We start from the raw sequence: 16629 nt of genomic DNA, 5'->3' as shown, positions 1-16629 counted from the left end.
ACGACTTTAGATTACCAAAGTACTCAATATCCTAAATAGAGCAGGTGTGTTTAAGTGCAGTGTGTCCTGGAAGAAATAATTACTTTGTCTTTTGCCATTGTGTTGTGGTATGCGTTACTCAATGAAAATGCCCAATACCCAGGCAACGCCGGGTAGACCTGTTGGTATACAATAAATAAATGTTACTGTAACCAATAAAAGTTACTTTTATATCCACATGGCTCATTTTTTATATTTTTAAATGATTTTTAATACTCTTGATTTGAAAAAAAAAAAAAAATGGCGCCATCACCTTGTTCTGAATGAAGCCTCGTTTTGAAATTTGATTTTTGTACACATCTCAGAAACTTGTTCGTTTATCTTGAGGTTGGGGTGAATATTGGCACATTCCAAGCAAATTATCTGTTTACATTTTCTTTTTTTTATTATTTGGTTGAGGTTGACTTCTATTTGTATTTTGTATTTTGAACATGCTATCATTGTTGCTAAACAACTAAATACTTTGTCTAATGCCTTTACAATGTTCGGAGTTGTTGGGTGTTTGTATCCATAAATTTCAAGCCATTGTAAAAACTATCCTCGATTACTAGGCAATAATATCTATCCAATGGTACTGCAGAATCAATATGAGTACGTGTTTAGGGAATGTCTGGTTTCGGCCAGGACTGAGTTCACATCCTTGAGTCTACAATCTGGAGATTGTTTGTATGGCCATATAGAATCCTTTTAAAATTCTATCTTGCAAGATACAGAGAATTATGACTATTTGCATACATTAGCATATTGCTGTGTATCGTTGCGTATCGTTGCATATCATTGCATATCATTGCATATCGTTGCATATCATTGCATATCGTTGCATATCATTGCATATCGTTGCATATCGAAATTGGAATCGTTTTTCTTTTCTTTTTTTTTTCACGCCACCCTACTTGTTTCTTCATACTGTAAATTTTTTGTCCATTTTTGCTGCCTTTTTTATTTTACTTTCTTCCAGTGTTGAAATGAAAGTTTTCCTCTTAACTGCCGAATACCGTTAAATGTTCATGCAAAAAAAAAGTTTTTCTTCTTCAGCTTGCAACGCTCTCGGCACACACACAAAAAAAAAACACAATCCTTTTTCTCTTCCAGTTTCAACGTTCATAGAAAATTCGTCTTTCTTTCTTCCCACTGACACGCGAATTAACCGTACATTCGAACGACCTCGAGTGAACAATTTTCACAGCTTTTATATCCTATCTAGAAAAAAAAGGAAGAGACAGGAAAAAAAATAGCTTCTCCCATCATGCCCTGCCTTCCCAATATACCCTTCGTGTATATAAATGAGCTAGCCATCCTTTCCTTCTTCTTTCCCAAAGAGCGATGCAGATATGCCCGGTATGTTTTTTTTTTTTTCTTTCTAACCATATACCCCACACGCCCCTCTGATCTTCGAGATCAATAAGACACTTCACAATCCTTCATCCAAGCAGACCTCCTCGTCTCACGTTGAGGCCTCTGGGGGAAAACCTCTTGGGGGTTGACGTTTTCAGGTTCACTACAGACATTCTCGTCCGGTTGTAAAGAACCACAATGTGGGGCTAAGTCGAATTGGGGTGCATCGTTAGCTTCTTGGTGGATCTTTTATTTTATTTATTTATTTTTTTTTTACACAGTGATCACCACTCATCAAGGCCCGGAAGCCACTCAGGGATAAGGGTTATTGCAAGTACATTACGTTAGTGTGGAGATTTGATGAAGTGTTTACATAAGGGGGCGGTTCATTAGGAATTTGTTAACGTTGGACTTGAAGACATCCAAGTTGTAGTCCGGTGGGAAGCAGGCAGACGGAACAGAGTTCCACAGGCGTGCAGTTTTAAGAAAGAAGCTTTGTTCATGGAATCCACGTTTTGATTTAGGCACAGATAAAGAGTGGGGGAAATTTTTCACAGTAGATTCAGCTAGACGGGTGTTTTTCGTGAAAGATTGGCGAGGGGGGACCAGAGATTGGAGTTCAGACGAGCACCTGCCATGGAAATAACGACAAAAACAAGGATAGGCTCGCAACGTCTCTTCTGTGGGAGAGAGGTTGCAGGGTAGAGAAAAGGGCATCCCCCACTAAGCCACAAAGTCTATTTTGTACTCTGTCAAGGCAGGATAGGCTGTTTTTAGAAGCTCCTGCCCAGATATGGCAACAGTATTCCATCCTTAGACGTACTTGGCTTTTATATAGATAGAGAATTGCATCAGTAATGAGATATCTTCTGGGGCGGTAGAAGGATCACACCATCTTTCCAGCGACCTTGGCAACAGACTTGATGTACATGTTCCATTTCAGATCAGGAGTAAAGGTAAAGCCCAGAAGCTTGTCAAAACATGGGGCTTCACCCAGACGAGAGCCATCCATTCCAATTGATGCCAGATGGGGATCAGAGCGTTGATGATGTAAGGATAGGAGTTTGGTTTTGGATGCATTAAAGGTAACCAGCCACGTCTTCCCCACTGAACCATACACTCGAGATCAGAGGAGAGAGAATCAGAGAGAACTTTGTCATTTACAGCCTTTGATGTGTTGCCGTAGATGGTCATGTCATCAGCATAGATGTCAACGAATGATTTAAGTATGTGTTTAGGGAGGTCATTGAGGAAGAGAGTTGGGCCCAGGATTGACCCCTGAGGGACTCCAGCATTTATATTGCAGGCCTCCGATTTTTGTCCATCTACCACTACTCTTATGAGCCTATCAGAAAGAAATATTTAATGATTGAGAAAACATTTCCAGCTATACCGTAGCTGGAAATCTTATGAAGTAGACCCTTATGCCATACTTTGTCGAAGGCCTTTGATATGTCAAGAGCAATTGCCCTAGAAAGGAAGCCTTTGTCAAGAGATTCACTAATCCTGTGGGATATAACCGTCAGCACATCTGCGGTAGATCTTGCAGAGCGGAAACCATATTGTGTGTCACTAAGAAGGTTGTTCCTGCTGAGGTGGTTGACTATTTCTCTATTTAATATGGATTCCAACAACTTACTCATAACACACAGGAGACTTATTGGTCTGTACTGAGAGGGAGATGACTTATCACCTGAATTCTTAAATACAGGGCATACTGATGAGGTTTTCCAGGGAGTCGGAAAGCACTTCTCCTTAAGGCAGCGCTTAAATAGTTTTGTAAGTATGGGAGCAAGTTCTGGTTGAAGCTTTTTTAACACTATAATTGGGATGCCATCAGGGCCAGTTGCTTTACTGGAATCAAGGTTCTTGATTAGCTTGGCGACCTCATGCACGGATATTTGTATGTTACCTAGCTTGTTCTGTGTTATAGGAGGAAATATGGGGAGTTGATGGCCTTCGTCGCATAGGGTAGAATTAGCTGCAAAGTTCTTTGCAAATAGTTTGACCTTGTCTGACGCTGACGAGATGACCTCTGGTCCATTGATAATGGTTGGGATAGAACGCACACTTCTGTTCAGGATCCTATTTGTTATTTGCCAAAACTGGTGGGAACCAAGCCGCTGATCAGCTACCTTGGATTTAACAAACTCGGCATATAGCTCTCTTGCATTTTTTATTACTCTTTTGCAGTGGTTGCTGGCAGTCCTGAAAGCAGCTTTAGTCTCAGGGCATCTATTACGTTGGTAGCTATGGAAAAAGTGATTTCTGTGCGCGATAGCAGCAGCACATTCTGGGGAGAACCATGGCTGGCTGTTAGGTTTTTGTTGGAATTTTTTAGATGGTATGAATTGGTCTATGCCTACAATTAACCATTCGGTCAGATCTTATACTATAGAGGACACTTCCTTTTTAAACATGGAGTGCAGAGGTAAATCAGATATAAATGTACGGAAGCTATCCCAGTCATTCCTCCTCTTCATTGCCATCAGTACGCACCAGCAGGGTTACATGACACAGGTCTAGGATATGCCGGGGAACGCCATTCACCATCACATTGGTCTTCGACTGCATTCCCATTACAACCCCCCTGCCCAGCGAGTGGTACATTTTGCATTGGGGGGCTTCGCCCACACCTCCTCGCCTACTTTAATGGTAGCTTCTTCACCCTCAATTCCTACCGTTTTGTTGCACGGATGCTGCCACTTATATGCGAAGATGGCTCTATGAGGCACAGTTGTCTCATTTTGTCTGGTTTTCGGTGAGATGTTGTACCAAAACACCGCCTCCATGGGTGAAATGTTGCTTTTTTCTGCAGCAGCTTTGATGGTGCAATTATTCCTCTCCACTATTCCATTGCCATTCGGCCGATACGCTGCCCTAAAAAATTGCCTTACTCCCCACTTATCACACACCTCTTTAAAGGCTTCATGTCGGAAAGCGGGGCCATTGTCCATTAACATTTCCTCAACCGGCCCTCTCTCCAAAAATATTTCTTCGATGACCTCTCCGATCGCCCGTTCAGCTTCTGCCCTGATCTCTCTCCATATGGCAAACTTCCCTGGTCCACAGTCGACCATCGACAGATACAGCTTATGGCGATAATGGGTCACATCAATGGCCAATCGCTTCCAGTCCTCTGCAATGTGTAACTCTCCTGCTTTGTGTTTGGATGGTCCGGGGTCTATCGATTGGCACTCTTGACAGTGCTCCACTACCTCCCTGACAGACGTCATTCTTGGCAAGAGAGGTTTACCCGGAAACCACCCAGAAGGATCTTGGTGGTTTCCGGGTAAACCTCTCTTGCCAGGAATAACGTCCGTTCTCGACTAAAGTGGTGCATTTCAGTTAACTTTTAAACTTCTTCCCCTGCACAGCATACTGAGGAAACCTCCTTTCTCTCATGCAGCCAGGCCTCCTTTACCCGTGTCATCAAATCCGTCTTGTTCTTTTCTGATGGGACCAGCACTACAGATACCTTCAACTGGAATTCCGCTATCAAATCTGCAAGTGCTCAAGCCTGCGCTTGATCAACATTTCTGCAGCACCTCTGGTCCTAACTCTCTTATTGCCAGTCACTGCCGACCTGATCCATGAAACTACCGTTGCCAAAGCGGATTTGATTTCAATCGTTTTTAATCTCCACTTCAGGGCCAGATTGATTCCTTTCATAGTAGCCTCCAGTTCGGCTACGTTAATATGGGAATAGTCGTTTTTCTTTCTTAGCCACGCCGCATCTTCCACAGTTACACCTCCCATCTCTAATACAACGCCCAATGCCAGACTGCTGACATCACACCAAATCACCCCTGCATCTCCACCGCTGACGTACCATTCCCCCTTTACTGGATCTTCTTTCGTCATTCTCGCGATGATTTCTTGTAGCATGTTTGTGACCTCCTTCGTCATACGGCCATCCCAGCCATCAGTGCCCATTTGTTGTTTAATAAAGCTACACGCTATCCTGAGCCGGCGATTGGATAGTGTCCCACCAGTCTCCCACAGACCAAGAAGAGGTCTTGTTTTGTCAGGTCGGTTCTGATTTTGGGTATTGCATTTCCTCGTCTAAAGACAAGGCTTCCTTTCCCATCTTGGCATATTCAACCCCAACGCCGCTCCTCCATCCAGGGACTCCGCCGGTTTTGCAGTCAACCATACACGCGACATGGCCTCTCACTTTCTCTGCTTCCTCCACGAGAATGTCGTTAATGTACGAACTAGTGGCCTTGTCCACTGTACAGTCTTTACTCGGCACCGTCTTCAGCATGGCAGTCATAATTTGGGGGGCTGAGCTCAGCCCAAAGCCTAACCAATACATCTTCCCCTTGTACTGGACCAATTGATGTTGCCAGAGTTTTTCATCTACATGGATCTGGAGATAAGCCGACTTCAGGTCTACAATCTTAGTGGCCCGCTCCATCGTCCTCCATTTCCTCATAACCTCTTCACATATGTCAATCCCCTTTCCAGTGTGGCAGGCTACGTCTCTGCTTAATTCTCTGAAATCAAGTATCAGTCTAACTTTGTTCTTTGTGGGTTGAACAACCGCCAGTAATGGTACCATTCCTTTTTCTTCCCCTGTCCACGGTTTCAGGATTCCCTCCTCTATCCACTTCTTCCTCGAATCCTCTTCTTATTTCTTCTCACAGTGTTTTCTCATAGCAGCTTACTTTGTTTCATAGTTCCAGAGGCCTAGAGATCCATTTCCATTCCACCGTCCACCTCTCACCATCGAACCTCGCCAGGAAATCCTCGTCCTTGATGCAGCACGCCTCTGGTTTTTGCATTCTAACATTTCTATCACTTTCCACTCCTGCCATTCATACTGTGGCGAGGCATCCGAAAGTTACTTGGCCCCCTCTCAACATAGCGCCCCCCAGTTTGTTGATCGCACTTACACCTAAAACTACATCAACATCACCAACCAGACGATCCAACACCAGGGCTCGTAGTCCAATAGGCACACCTTGCACCAGTACTTCCGCTGTTGTCTCTCCCAGGCATTTCACCTCCTTGCCATCCACGGTCTTAATACTCCTGTCTCCGCTCCATGATTTAGCGACATTCTTCATTACCAATGTCGTGGTGCAGCCTGAGTCAACAAGGGCCATGACTCTCTTCCCATTTACTACTACCGGTAACTGAGGCATTGTTTTGTTGTGCACCATTTCCACATAGAAGGGGGAATCACTGGCGCAATGGCTCCCCTTTACTCGTTTCCCTGGTCCTGTGTAGCAATGCAATAGTGGCTAATGTGCCCCTCTCGTCCACATCAGTAGCAGGTGATGCCCGGTCTCGGCTCTTTGCAGTCCTTGAGCAGGTGAGGACCTTGGCACCGGAAGCACTTGATGGCAGGTCTCCCCTCCTGTCGCCTTGTTGCCTGTCTCTCGTCATTCAAGTGGGGCCTCATGCACTTATTTCCAATCACAGCTGCAGCCACAATTGGGCTCTTGACATTCTTGACTAGGACTCTGGCGTGGACAAAGAAATCATTCACTTCCATTGTATTGATCTCAGTGATTCTCTGCATGTTCGCGGAGATTTCTTCTGGGAAGCCGTTCACTAGGTATAGCTTTACTGTCATTTCCAGGCTCCTCCCCACGTAACCAGTCAATCTTACCAGTCTCTTGAGCTCTGCAGTAAAGACGTCAACAGACTCGCCAGTCCACCTCAAACTTGCAAGCTTGCCTAGTGCTTCAAATGGACTCTCACTGAAAGCCATTTTTAGTCTTTGCTCCACTGAGGGAAGGTCTCCCTTATCTTCATCGCGTATCTGCTGGTAAATAGTGAGGGGTTCCCCCTCTAAGTATAGCGGCAGCAGGGTGACCACGTCTTCGATTTTTTGCAAGCTTGCCACCATCTTTAATTTTTCCAGCCATTTAATTAGGTCACCCTCCCCAGTGAAGGGTATCAACATCTGAGTTGAAAGTCTCCAGTCAGCCATGTTAACCTGTTTGATACGCCGAAATAGCTTCTAGTATTGAAATTAAAATTTCCCTCTTAACTGCCGAATACCGTTAAATGTTCATGCAAAAAAAAGAGGTTTTTCTTCTTCAGCTTGCAACACTCTCGGCACACACACAAAAAAAAACACAATCCTTTTTCTCTTCCAGTTTCAACGTTCATAGAAAATTCGTCTTTCTTCCCACTGACACGCGAATTAACTGTACATTCGAACGACCTCGAGTGAACAATTTTCACAGCTTTTATATCCTATCTAGAAAAAAAGGAAGAGACAGGGAAAAAATAGCTTCTCCCATCATACCCTGCCTTCCCAAGATACCTTTCGTGTATATAAATGAGCTAGCCATCCTTTCCTTCTTCTTTCCCAAAGAGCGATACAGATATGCCCGGTATGTTTTTTTCTAACCATATTATTATTATTATCATTATTATTATTATTATCATTATTATTATTATTATTATCATTATTATTATCATTATTATCATTATTATTATACCCGACAAGTGTCACCAGTAGATCTCTTACAGTGTTGATTAGAATATCTGCTATTTCTTTTTCTTCTTTTAGTGCTGCTCGTTTCCTCAAACAATTCAGAGGTTTTTTTTTAATTAATCTAGATAGACTATATGCTTGTGTGATTTTACTTGGTAGCAAATATTGCACTTTGATATTGCAGTTAAGCAAAATAATTCCCCATCTCTGTAATCTATCTGTGTTAAGTTAGCACACCCTTTTTTGAATCAAAAATTGACATCAGTGATTTATGATCCGTTTGTAGAACGAATGCTTCCCCATTAATAAATCTGTGCTTATTTTAATGGCATACACATCTTTTAATAGCATACACAATTTCCAGATCTTTTTTAATGGCACACACAATTGCCAGATCTTTTTTAATGGCATACACAATTGCCAGATCTTTTTTAATGGCATACACAATTGCCAAATCTTTTTCGAACTGATTATGGTTCCTTTTCCACTGTAGTAAAGGCTCTTGAAGCATAAGCAATCAGTTTAGTTGATCCATCTTCAAATCTGTAAAAACAGCTTCTAAACCATATTTGCTTACATCTATTCCCCACAATAATAACATTAATTAATAACAAATAAACAACAATAACATTAATTAATAACAAATAAACAATGACATTAATTAATAACAAATAAACAATAATAACATTAATTAATAACAAATAAACAATAAAAAAAATAGGAAAAGGCCAAACATCTGATGCTATAATTTATTCCTTTTTTGGATCATAATGTGCAAAAACTCGATTTGATAAGAATCACGTTTTTATTTTTTAAATGATTCTTTGCGCCCTATTATCCAATAATGATGAGTAGAGAACTTTTTCAGGCTCAAGTGAAAAAAGGGCAAAATATAATAATGAACGTCAAGTCTATTGTATTGATTATCAGTAGAACTGGGAGAAAAAAATTTAATATTTATACATGACTGCAAGAAAATCAATCCATCTGATTAATACTGTAACACTGTGAAGCGAAGCGTCTGATGTTACATATTAGAGAAATGCGGCACAAGAAATCGAACCTGGCTAGTGGGTTTTAGAATTACTGATACTTAATTCATAAAAAGGTCAAAGTTTTAAATAAAAACTCATCGCTTAAAATAGAATGGCGAGAACAATAAAGGAAGTTTGACGGGTCGACATTTGATATGTACGATATGCTATTGAATGTCGGGCAAGATTGACCGGTTCAAACATTTTATACGTATGAATGGAAAGATCAATTTCTAACGACCACTGGAAAATTGGATTTCCCCACTATCAAACAATCATGAGGTTGCTTGCACGGCAACCAACAAGGCTAATCTGCTTGCCAGTCGGTTTGCCTCAAACGCCACACTGGACCCGGCACACCATTCCCTCCCCGACTTCCCTTTGCGGACAGACGCCACACTAGACAATTTGAAAATCATTCCTTCTCAGGTGTATGGTGTTATAAAAAACCTAGACACCTCAAAAGCATGTGGACCAGATCTCATCCTGGCTGTGCTTATAAAAAAATGCTCTGCTGAGGTTGCTCCAATTCTCTCTAAACTTTACAATAAATGCCTTAATGAATCTTGCTTTGCTGACTGATGGAAAACAGCTTCTGTGGTACCAGTCTTCAAAAATTCTGGTGAAAGAACTGACCCACAAAATTATCGCCCCATTAGCCTCCTCTCACTTTTTTCCAAAATATTTGAGTCCTTAATTAATCCAGCGCTAGTCCAACACCTAACTGCTGCTAAACTCCTCACCGACAAACAATATGGATTCAGGCAAGCCCGTTCAACAGCAGATATCTTAACTGCAGTCTCTGAACGTATATACCGTTCACTGGACAAAACAGGGGAGGGTAGAGCGGTAGCTTATGACTAAGGCTTATGACAGGGTATCGCACGATGGTCTTCTAAGAAAAATTAGATCATATGGTATCACTGGAAGAATACATAATGTAATTAAATCCTTCTTAAGTAAGAGAAAAATCAAAGTTTCCTCGACGGTCGTACATCCAAACAATATAATATAAATGCGGGAGTACCCCAGGGGTCTATCCTTGGACCTTTATTATTCCTGATATTCATAAATGACCTCCCTGATGAAATTGTTTCAGAGATGGGTATATTTGCCGATGACACCACCCTCTATAACAGGCATGAGGGGAAAACAAATGAACACGTATCTAAGGAAATGGCAGAAACACTAGAGGATGACCTCCAATCTGTAGTGGAATGGGGACAAAAATGGATGGTCACATTCAATGCTGCCAAGACTAAGCTTGTTTCCTTCAATAACTACAAGAAACCTTTTCTACCACCAATAGCAATGGCCAAGAACACACTGCCTGAAAGTACTTCCTTCAAACTCCTCGGCCTAATGTTTACAGGGAACATGAACTGGAATATATGCATTGAGAGCATTGCCAAAGCTGCTGCAAAGAAGGTGGGCTCTCTCTCTACCTGCCAGAAAATTACTTATGCCTGAAAAGTATCCTGTACCTCTATAAGGCCACCATTCGACCATGTATAGAGTACTGTTGTCACATTTGAGCTGGTGCATCTGATGCTTGTCTCTCACTCCTGGACAGGGTTCAAAAGAGAGTCACCAACCTGATAGGTCCTGAACTGTCATCTAGGCTGCAGCCTCTGTCCCATCGACGAGATATTGTATCCCTCTGCCTGTTCTACAAATACTTTAATGTTGAATGCTCATACGAACTGCAAGCACTTGTACCTCCCTGACGTGACTACCCCCGACAAGCAACTAAGTTCCATCCCTTTACAGTAGAGATCCCTAGGTGTAAAAATGTTTCTTCTTCAGAACTGCAAGTCTTTGGAACTCCCTTCCGGGATACTGCTTTTCCAACTGTACTGATATGCAGAATTTCAAGTGTAATGTGAACAAACATATTTCTACTCATCTCCCTTCATAATGCCCCTGCAAATTATGTCCCCGATAGTAGCCCCCTACTTCAAAGTGGCACTTGCCTTGCTTGGGGTGAAAATTGAATAAAAAAATCGAGAGAATCTTGCCTTTTCTGTTGTTGAGGCCAAACGTGTCGGATCTCATATTGATAGAAGTGAGCTGCGCCCAACTCTTACCACGACCACGATTAGGAACTTAGAAAATCACACGTTTGCAGTGTTTGACACTCAACTGTTATACATTCATGTAACAAGTAATGTGTTTTATTGTTACTTCTATAATACATTAAGACTTCTTATAACAAGTCGTCTGTCTTTTTTTTTCTTATGACGTCACCAGTCTGATTGGAGTGACTTGCTGGAGAATACTCGACTTTCTTTTCAGCACGTGTTGACTTGGATCAAAGACAACATGGGCAAGTAGGCACCCGCTGGTGTTACCCATATGATGAGAAGGAGCCGTGATCCAGAAGGGCCAACCCCCTTCCCAGCAGGGACAGCTGACTGGATGGGAGGAAACGTCATAATACTATGCTATTAACCAGATCTTATTTTATATTTATAAGAGCATTCTTCTGTGTGCTATTTCTTTGAATATGCACTGTGATTGAATTGGACATTCTTTTTAATTGTTAACAATAAGATATCAGATAACCACTCCTCACTGCACAGGTTGCACAGCTTTGGCTTCATCAGCTTGTGTTTAGAGAAGGTCCCTTTTCACTGTTGCAGTTGTGACGAGTATAATGGCATGAATTGTTAAGTGGAAATAATGTTTTCCTTCATCAAGTTCAACAGTTTAGCTGCAGTATTCTGTGGCAGGCATGGAAATGAGGAATAGAATATCTTCAATTCCAAACGTAGCTTACCTACTTCTTCCATCTGGCATAACTTTTTCAATGATGTGAATGATTCTTCATCCACAAGTTTTTTGCAGTTAATTTCGACTGCCATGCAATGGAAAGCATTTAGGATACCCTATGATGTGTTGTCCCCACCTTTAAATCTTTTTCGTAGCTCCTGATATATTTCATCTAAAAACACATAAAATACTCACGTGGTAGTAGTCATCCAAGGTTTGGTATTGCTGGTCCTCTGCGACACGTGTATCACTATACTTGTATCTTACACGCATTTGCTTCTTCTGACTCGAAATCACAGAAGATCGATTATCACTGATTCAGATCTGTCTTTAACTTTTGTAAAAATCTGAAACGTTTCATTACTTAATTCTCTCAAGCTTTGTTGCACTGCATCCACAAATCTGTATGAGGCAGCTAAATCGAGGTCTTTCTGTTGTAGTGCATTAGATGAATAGGCAGTTTCTTGAAAATCTGGGGTAGCAATCTCAAGACAAAAAATAAATTCAAAGTTAATACTTTTCAGCAATATTGAGGCTGATGCATCAATAGGATCTTTTTGTACTATCTCTTTCAAAAATTGGTTCAGAGCTGGAATGACCTTCCTCATGGTTCAATGAGTTTATTCTCTGAAAGTCCATCTTGTGTCTGATAGCTTCCGATGAGCGGTCATTTAGAAACATTTTTCTCTGAATCTCCATGAATGCAGCTGTTTTGAAGAATTAGCAGCAAATATTTTCCCCACCAAACTGAAAACGTTACAAAGTGCATATTTGACAATTTCGACTAAAACTAGATTAAGGCAATGTACATAGAGTGCATGTGAGTTCAATCTCTCGGGTCTAAACTGCGATGCATTGCATATTCCACTCACATTTGCTGTTCCACCATTCGCCTGACCATCTATACATAAGTTGTGTTAAGCAATCACTTCATCCTCTAGTGTCTCACCAGTTAATTGTTCATGCAACGTTCATGGGAAGCATTACCTACAGAGGTTGTCGGGAAAATTGAAAATATTTTGGCAACCTCACCCATTGAGAATCTGTACAAAGCCTGGTAGCAAGATATTTTGGAGCGACTTAAACTTTAAAAATAATCCAGCTCAAGCAGTGTTTCAATGACCACACTTTGGGAGATCGTAAACCCTCCTAATTATTGCGACAGATAAGAAGTCTTCTAGGACATCGCATGATGGAAGATCACTTGCTCTTACAATTGTGAGTGGACAAATTGCCACAACAAACACTGTCCATGTTCATCGGAGACAAAGATCTCACACAACTGAATTTTTCTTATAAACATGTCTTGTACCAATCGCAATAAATTCACATGGTTTGTAAGTTACATCATTTAGTGAGAGTTGTTTCTTTGTTTTTCCTACATTGCTTTTGTCCTTCTTTAACAACGTCGACAACATATATATCAACCATGCAATCATTTCAACAGAAAGTTACACTTACTGCTGGAAAGATATAAATGAACACGAAAGATAAACAATATTGCTGAACTTTTATATGAAATATAATTTGATCGGAGCCTTTTTCCTATGAATAAACTAATATTATGTTAAACTATAGTTTCAGTTGGGAGTGAAGACAATATTGTGGTAGAATATTTTAACAAATCAGTACTTTGAGTATTCGAACACTGGGAAGAAGACAAATGCTTTTCGAATCCTGCCAATCAGGAGAGTGGTCGTGTGCTTCATTGCTTGCCGTGGACAAAAATTCCTGAGGAGAATAATCAAGTACGAACATGGGTTGTGACAAGGCGAACTCCTTCCTACAATTGTATATATGCAGCGATGTACTTGCATTTTCAAAGGAAAGAAATTTTAAGTAATTTGAAATCTTTCAAAAAGGCAAATAATCGTACAATCTATTAACTTGTAGGTACAGTCCATTCAATTTATTATATGCGTTACTTGTTCCTAATTTTTATATATTAATGGTAGTTGTTCTTTGAAGTGACGTTTATAATTTGTTTTATGAAAATATTTTTTTTTTACTTGGTATCTTTTTTTTTTTGCTTTTGAATGCCTGCAAAGAGAATAATTTGCGACCTATTCGGTAAATAAAATCTTTTCTTTGAAGCATTTTAATATTATTTCTGTTATGCCGTTAGTTTAAGAGAGATTTAACTGATCTTCACAAATCTTAATGCATTGTTTTACCTCTGCCATCCCTTAGGCTATCTGACTTATATTTCATTTTATTATTACATCATTCGTCTGACACCTTTTATAAATTTGAAATTTTGCAATTTATTGGAATTGAAACACTTTGCAAATTACGTTACACTCCACACTGCATGAAACTATCTGTTAATTTAAGAAACGTTTTAATTCTGTCTCAAACATTTGAAATCCGCCCAGTTAAAATTTCTGAATTTTGGCATAAAGTACTTTAGTGCGTCTGTATAGTAATTGGAATGCAATATTTAGTTCTGAATCTGTTTTCTTTCCACTTGCTCTCCTTTAGAATTGAAGCTAACCTACTTTCGGAATTTGTTCTGTCCATGCTGAAGTGTTCTTGGACTGAAAATTAAAGAAATAAAAAAAGAAAGAATTTGTCTTTCTAAGCCAACAGTCGCCGGGTTCGAGATCACGGCTGTCACCAACCTTCGTCTCTCTACCTCTCACCAACTTAAACCTGTCAACTCCTTTTATACGCATGATTTCGCGTGACTTCCACCAGAGCACACGTTTTAAAACTATGGGCGCCATCTTGATTTCTTCCTCTTTTTCGCCCAACCTCGCCTGACACACATGCAGTGTTTGTTTGATGTTTTTCTCTTTTCCTTCTGCTAACTTTAAACAACACATGCATTAGTTGAATTCCAATGTGTATTGCGGTTGACATTATGAGAACTTTTCTGTCCTCATTTAGTGAATGAGAGATCCTGCTAGACTAAAGTAATGGTGTCCGATATTTTTTGGAAGCTGGATTTTTACCACTTTTAGAACCGACCTTTTATCTATGCCCTCGCGAAGAGGCAAGTAAATAGGGATGTTGGGTCTAAAATCGTCACATGATTGTACGTGTCTTTACAAAAATATGATTTTAACGAATATTAAAAAAATGGAAAAAATATCTCGTAAATGGATTTCAAAGTAACAATAAACAAAGTAACAATAAACAAAGTAACAATAAACAAAGTAACAATAAACAAAGTAGGTGAGAGCAAAAATAAAAAAAGGAGCAAATGAAAACCAGACCCGAAAAGTATATAAATTTAGTCGGAGTTTATTGAAAAAAAAAGCCATTGTTTTATTTCCCAAAGAAGGGTACAAAATTTAACCGTAAAGTAACGATTGCAAAAAAAAAAAAAAAATAAATAAAAAATAAAAAAATAAAAAAAGTGAAACGATCTAAAAGGTTCTCTAATTGATAGTTACGGGCAATTTAATGGCTGCTTCCGTAGAGGGGGGCATGGTTTGTAACGCCGGTTAATCATAATAATTTTTTTAAATTTTCGAGTACGTTTATATTGTATTTGAAAGATTATAAGAGCCTCTTCCCTTATTCCTGTCAGGGCAAGGCAGGTGACAGCTGAATAGTAATGACGATGATGATGACGAGGCAAAAGATTCCAGCCCCACCACCAGCAACACATGGTCAATAAGTACAAGCTTCCCACTTCACAAAGGCAAAAAAGGTCGAACCCAAACCTGCAACCAGTATCGGGATAAAAAAGTTCTGAAAATCAGTGTTTGTTATATTTTGTAGCAGACTAAAATTGCAACAAACACAAGCAGGATCAAATTTTCACCACTGGCTTTTCCAATCCAAAGCCAGCTCTCAGTTACGTTTCCAAGTGTAAAAAACGTGAAACCGGCAACAGACTCTTTTTTCTCAGATCTAACAGCACACCTCTCCATTGGAGCGTGACATTGCACAGGCTATTTGGCCCCAGGCTAGCATGAATACAAACATGGCTATTTCCACATAAGATACACAAACTTTCAACAGGCCTGTATAATATATAATCTTCATTTCCAACAAGAACATTTTCAGTTACTAACCTGTTTCTCTCCTATATTCTTACAAACGAAGATAACCAATAAAGTTAGAGACTTTTTCAGGTTTTCATGTTTTAACTAACATAGTGACCCCGCAATATGCAGTCGTCAACAGCTTTGTTATCTTCATTTTCAGAAAATTAATGAAAACAAATTCTTCAGAAAATTTATGAAAACAAATTCTTCAGAAAATTAATGAAAACAAATTCTTCAGAAAATTAATAAAAACAAATTCTTCAGAAAATTAATAAAAACAAATTCTTCAGAAAATTAATGAAAACAAATTCTTCAGAAAATTAATGAAAACAAATTCTTCAGAAAATTAATAAAAACAAATTCTTCAGAAAATTAATGAAAACAAATTCTTCAGAAAATTAATAAAAACGAATTCTTCAGAAAATTAATAAAAACAAATTCTTCAGAAAATTAATAAAAACAAATTCTTCAGAAAATTAATGAAAACAAATTCTTCAGAAAATTAATGAAAACAAATTCTTCAGAAAATTAATGAAAACAAATTCTTAAGAAAATTAATGAAAACAAATTCTTCAGAAAATTAATGAAAACAAATTCTTCAGAAAATTAATAAAAACAAATTCTTCAGAAAATTAATGAAAACAAATTCTTCAGAAAATTAATGAAAACGAATTCTTCAGAAAATTAATAAAAACGAATTCTTCAGAAAATTAATAAAAACGAATTCTTCAGAAAATTAATAAAAACGAATTCTTCAGAAAATTAATAAAAACAAATTCTTCAGAAAATTAATAAAACAAATTCTTCAGAAAATTAATAAAAACAAATTCTTCAGAAAATTAATAAAAACAAATTCTACAGAAAATTAATGAAAACAAATTCTTCAGAAAATTAATGAAAACAAATTCTTCAGAAAATTAATGAAAACAAATTCTTCAGAAAATTAATAAAAACAAATTCTTCAGAAAATTAATAAAAACAAATTCTTCAGAAA

The sequence above is a fragment of the Euprymna scolopes genome, chromosome 45, assembly GCF_053919585.1.
Source record: "Euprymna scolopes isolate OS-2025 chromosome 45, ASM5391958v1, whole genome shotgun sequence".
Taxonomy (NCBI): Eukaryota; Metazoa; Mollusca; class Cephalopoda; order Sepiida; family Sepiolidae; genus Euprymna; species Euprymna scolopes.
Note: the sequence above shows the minus strand (reverse complement) of the source record.